Source organism: Triticum urartu, chromosome 7A (genome assembly GCF_056163025.1).
Source record: "Triticum urartu cultivar PI428250 chromosome 7A, HENAU_Tu73, whole genome shotgun sequence".
In the NCBI taxonomy this organism is placed as follows: Eukaryota; Viridiplantae; Streptophyta; class Magnoliopsida; order Poales; family Poaceae; genus Triticum; species Triticum urartu.
Genome location: NC_141879.1, coordinates 113,773,463 through 113,779,462, shown reverse-complemented (window position 1 = coordinate 113,779,462; position 6,000 = coordinate 113,773,463).

Genomic DNA, 6,000 nt, shown 5'->3' with positions numbered 1-6,000 from the left:
AAGATATTTCACAACGAGAGTGATAGCTAGAGAGACATACGGGGGAACACAGGATATCTCTAGGGAGAGAGGGTGTGTGTGAGCGACATACAAGAGAACAATGGAGGAATATGAGACCCTGGGAGACAGAGTTTGTGTTTGTGTGTGAGAAAGAGATATTGAAGAGGAAGAGTCTTAGGTTCTCATATCTAAGGAGCGAAAGACATGTCTGTATGAGGGGTGTGCGAGTGGCACACATGGGAATAGTAGAGAGAAATGAGACCCCGGGAGACAAAGTTTTGTGTTTGTGTGAGAGAAAGAGATTCCACATGGAGAATCATAGTTAGAGACACATATCAGGGAGCGAGATATACTTAGAGAGAGATAGACTGATGAAGGTCGAGGGAGAGAGTACCGTCAGTGTGTTACGAAGATGAAAGATCATTGTCGACATACAGGTAGCACGAGAGATACCTGAGAGACGATGAACGCGTATAGGTCCAGAGAGATAGTCCTATATAAGCATGAGTGATAGCTATATGAGACGAATATCTGGATTAAAGGGGATTCAAATATTTAAAATGGAGATCACGACATCGATAATATCATAACGCAAATTGGTGTATCAAACATGCATATTCATTTGAATTTGGGCACACGTGTAATGTTATATAGTTTATCAATATTGGTGATCCATAGATTCTTCAGTTACAAACAATGCATGGTTTATATGCAATTAATGTCTAAACGGGATTACACTATATGTTGCATGTGTGAAACACATTATACATGTTTGAGAAGTAAAAAAACCCGCATGAAACACACATTAATTGGAGACAGTTAGCGAGGAATGCATGCATTGGATTTCAACATAAAGTGGTTTCAAATATTTGAAAATCCAAATTGATGGATACAACCTTATGAATCTGAGATCATGCCATTTGTAAACCATATTTATGTATAAATGGTGTTGTGCTTTTGAAAGTATATATAAAAATGATGTATATAGAATGTAATTCCAATTGAAAATGGATCCCGCCCGAAAAAAATAGAATACAAACGGGATTCAAATTGAGTTGGCACGGTAAACGTGCACTCTGCAAAAGTTGAACGAAGCGGGGAAAGTTGTAGTAACTGCACGAAACCAAAATCTGCGAGATGGACATCACTACTGCCTATCCCTACCACGCAAAGCCTATCTGCTGGATTTCTATAGGTTCTGATAGGTGTAGGTTTGTAATTTCACCCAAACGTGACATAACCGTCTCTCACCCAGATTCATACACGGTGGGCGCCAAAACACAGTGTGTCCTCGGCCGAAATCGACTCCCTCCTCGATTCATATTCATACACGGTGGGCGCCAAAAACAAACTCTCGTCGGCAAATATTCGGTGTATGCGAGATTACCGTCCTATCCCCAACCGACTAATGTTGCTGTGATGTAGTAGAAATTTGAAACGGGGGATAAGTTTGTAAATTTCCTCGCATTTGAGACAAGAGCGCCTTGAATACATGGTTCCCCCCTTCCTCTCTACCTCCCTTTTCCCCATTCATACTCCGTGGGTGCCAAAACACCCTCTCCACCCCGCCCTCCTCCGTCCATCGTCGTCCGCCACCCCATCCACCGCCTTCCTCCTCCACCATGCCGGAGCTGATACCCCGACGCTGCCGTCCATTACAAGAGATCGACATCTCTCACCTACGGCATCGGACCGGGATCCTTGCATCCCGTCCTCTCGCTTCATCCCCGCCGTCGTCCACCTTGACGGCGCCGCTCCTACGACCGTCTCGTCCACCACGCCCGCCGCCACCGTCTATCCTCCTAGATATGCTTCCACGCTGCCGACAGCCATCACTACCGCAGCTCCGTCAAATTCTCAGTAGATGCATACACGGCGCCGCACCAGATGCGGTACTCTTTCGTATCTGCTGAACTTATTTATCGCAGCAAGAAAATAGATCACCACTGCTTTACTCTGATTTCTTGTCTTGGTTGAGAAGTTGCCTTTGTCCGGTTTGCACCTTCAGATCCGCCATGGCACGCTCAACACTATACTCCCAATGCTTATGGTTTTCCCCTTTTATATTCCACACTAGTTAAATCACAGTAGACTAAATTTCAAAATTGGGTCAGTCAATTTTTCAGAGCTCGTCGGAGTTCGCCGGTGCGATCGAAGGGGCTCGGGTGGTTGTGGGGCCTCGCCGAACAAAGAAAACTCGACGCGGGTGGGGGTTGGGACGGGGGTGGGGGTGGGGGTGGGGGTGGCGGAGGAACACAGGCAGTGGGGGCCGGTGGTCCGACCGGCGGCCCGTGCGGTGTTCTGTATGGGAAGAATCAGAGACGAGGAAGAAGAAGGGTTAGGAGACGTAGGATCTTTATCCAACCGCCTGAAATGGTCGAGAGACAGCGCGGATCTTTATCCTACTCAATGCGCTCTGGTTCATCATGTGTGGGCACTGCGCAACCAACATTTTATTATCCAAAATCTGCTTGCTCTTCTTTACCATGTTCCTCTTCCGTTCTTGTTTAATATGTACTCTCTCCGTTCCTAAATACAAGTCTTTTTATAGATTCCACCATGGAATACATATGGAGCAAAATGAGTGAATCTACACTATAAAATGTATCTGGATACATCTGTATGTGATCCATAGTGGAAATCTCTACCAAGACTTATATTTTGGAACGAAGGGAGTATGATAGTAGTATAGTATGTTCCTTGTACTAAAGATGAGAAGGGACATTTGCAGTGTAGAGGTCTATACGGTCGGTTGTGATGGACACTTTGAGACTCTTTGATTCGTAGGATCTTGTAAACATAGGAATAGGATTTGTAGTGGCCTGCCCACTTGAATCCTATAAGAATAGCAAGGAAATGCAGGGAGCTGTGTCGCCTTTGAGAGTTACACTGATATTAACAGTACTGCACCTTCACTTGAAGAGACCTGGTATCCGAAGCCTTTCTAGCCGTACCGGCAATACTAGCACATATATTCCAGCAAGTTCCACTTTGCTGATTTTACTCTGATGCTTAAGGTTTTCCCGTTATATCTACACTACGATCTGTGTAGCTCCTTTGTGTCGCACTAGCAGCAATCCACTCTTGAAGCTAAACACCGCAATGACTTACAAAATTGGCACCAAGGCATTGAGTGCCATTCTGGATGCAATGAAACTCATACGCTCCCCACCTGTTGATTCTTGTTCAGAATATGATCCTAATGACTATTCTAACCTCGAGGAGTCAAAGGAAGATGGCCTGTCCTGTTCACCCATCAAGGTGCCTGTTCTAATTTGGCAATATTTTATTGATTGCGGGTATCTTGCATATGTTGTCTTGCATTTCTTCTACTTTGTTGCACTGCCATCTGCTTAATTTACTCATCATATATGTTGAGATGCCATGCCCATCCATTATCAATACATATTCCATCTGTCATCATACCATGTTTTTCCACTCAAATGCTGTTCTTGTGCATCAGACATCAAAAAGGAAGAGGGTGATTGCCGAACCTGAAGGAGCACCAGCAAAGTCCTTGAAAACGTGGTGGTGCCAGAGAAATCAGACAACACCCGACTTAAATTGGCTGTACAACCAGTGACAAAAAACGTAGGACCGACTCCAGCAGACTATAACCATACTTCACTGGCCACACCACTAGCCCCACCACACATGCCCTGCACTCCAGCAAAAGTTATACTGAATTCGTTTGCCATAGCACCAGCTATACCACAGAAAAAATCCCACTCCAGCAAAAAGTACAGCAAGCCCACCGGCCGAAGACCTATCCCAACTACAGAGACGGCCAATTCCTGCAGATTGGAACCCCATTCCATTTATTCCCAGTTTAAAAGACAATGCTTTCAATGTTGTTAGGGACTACGTGCATATATTCCCATCATGGGAAGATTATTGTGAAGACAAACACCATTTTCACATCTTCTTGTCCAACTTACGTGTAAGTGCTATTATTCATGGTTATTATTTTCCTGTTTTCTGCTGATTGAACACATCAATGATTCACATTACATTGTTGTAACTAGGCGAGGGTCAATCTGGATAGTCATGATGAGCAAAGCTTGCTTGTGCTTTTCAAAGAAGCATTGCAGCAGTATCGGTGTTACCTGAGGAAATCACACTTTGATGGCAAGTCTATAAACGAATTTCCGGTGAAGTCTCCTATGCTAAATTTAGAAGACATTGAATGGAAAAACCTTGTTATGCACTGGTCTCGTTCCCAGGATAAGGTACTGTCTATGAAATCACATGACAATTTGAACTTCTACTTTTCCGCATGTGCCTTACAGATCTTTTTTGTAGGAAATCTACTCGAAGAAGAATTCCGGTTTGACAAGAACGACAGGATATCGCAAATATGCTGCCCGCTGCTTTGCTCTTGTTAGTACCTGTTGTCCTGTATCACTGTACTTGCATACATACCTGGTTCATTATGTGACAGCAGTATGCATGATAGCTTGCTTATCAATTGTTCGCTCCAAATTATCTGATTTGTATGAATGGTTACATTAGTGTAGAATATATCCAATGTCAATGATTTGTTAGCTCTGCATTGTTCTTGTAAGTACATGCTGTCCTTTATCAGTGTACTTATAATGACAGGTAGTTGTTCATGTACCATCACTCTGCAACTTATTTTCCTTTGCCCTCCATATTCTACACATCAGATCTATATTTACACCATAAGGTTGGTACTGAAGAAGTTTAGTTGTGCATTGCTCTTGGCTATACCTTTTGCCTGTATCGCTGCACTTACATTTATAGCTACTTGGTTATGTAGCATCACTCTTCATCTTATCTTAAATATTCTCCATTTTTTCGTATATTATCACATCTATATTTACTCTAAACAAAATGTAGAATAAAGGCAATGCTTTTGAAGAAGATTCTGTGGTAAACTTCTTGAATTGCCCCCCCCCCCCATCAGCATTGACAAGGCCTTTATAGAGCCTGTCTTCACCAATAATGTAAGTTTGTCCATCTCAAACCTTCAAACTTTATCTTATATATTTGGTTAGGCATGACTGCAATGGCTATTTATTTTTGGTGTTTGCATCAAATTGCTTGTTTAAAGTTTATTATGTAGTTCATAAACAAAAGTTTGTCCTTTCTCAATTTCAGTTTTCAGTTGTACAACCAAGTTCCTTTTTCATACCATGTAAATTAAACTATACAGAGCAAGTGATCTTCTTTTGCACTGCATGTATGCTTCTGTTCTTCATCCGTAATCCAGTGGTGTGGTAAACCTACCCACTACAGCACAATGTCATATTCTGCAATGTCTTAACTATGAACAATGTCATATCATTCTACTATTATTTAAACCGTCTCTTTATTTGCCAATCTGAAAGGGTATAAATTGACAGAACACTAACCATTGATACTTATGAGTTCTTGATCTGTAATCTAGTGGTGTCGTGAAGTTGCCAACTCCTTCACAATGTCATTTCCTGCCATGTCTTGACCTGAACAATACCATATTGTGTTAATGCAATTTTAAACTGTGTCACTTTATTCGTCAGTAAGAAATGTGATGAATTGTCAGCACTGATACTTTTAGGTGCAAAACCTGTCATCTGCCTGCTTGTTTATCTTTCAGAGTGAGGAAGATATAAGTGTTGAACAAGCGCAATCTCACCATCTGGCTTAGCTGCTTGCGCTTCAGCTCCCCAGCAGGGCTAATCTTTCTTGAAATCTATTGAAGTGCTGTCAGTTTTGTATGTTATTTTCTCGGCGTGTTTATTTGCACTAGTGGCGATCTTTGATGCCCATTGTATGTAATCTGATGTCTGCTTGTGCTTTATTGTCATAGTGGCGAACTTTGATGCCCATTGGATGTAATATGCCGTAATTTCTTTATTGTATAGTCTAGGTTTTTTCTTATTCATGATGCTGCAGTTATTTTACTGTATATATATCCTGTCTTCGCAGTAAACCGGCCAAATCGTACAATTACTGTACATAATTGGGCCTTCATGCAATCACGATGTAGGTTGGGCC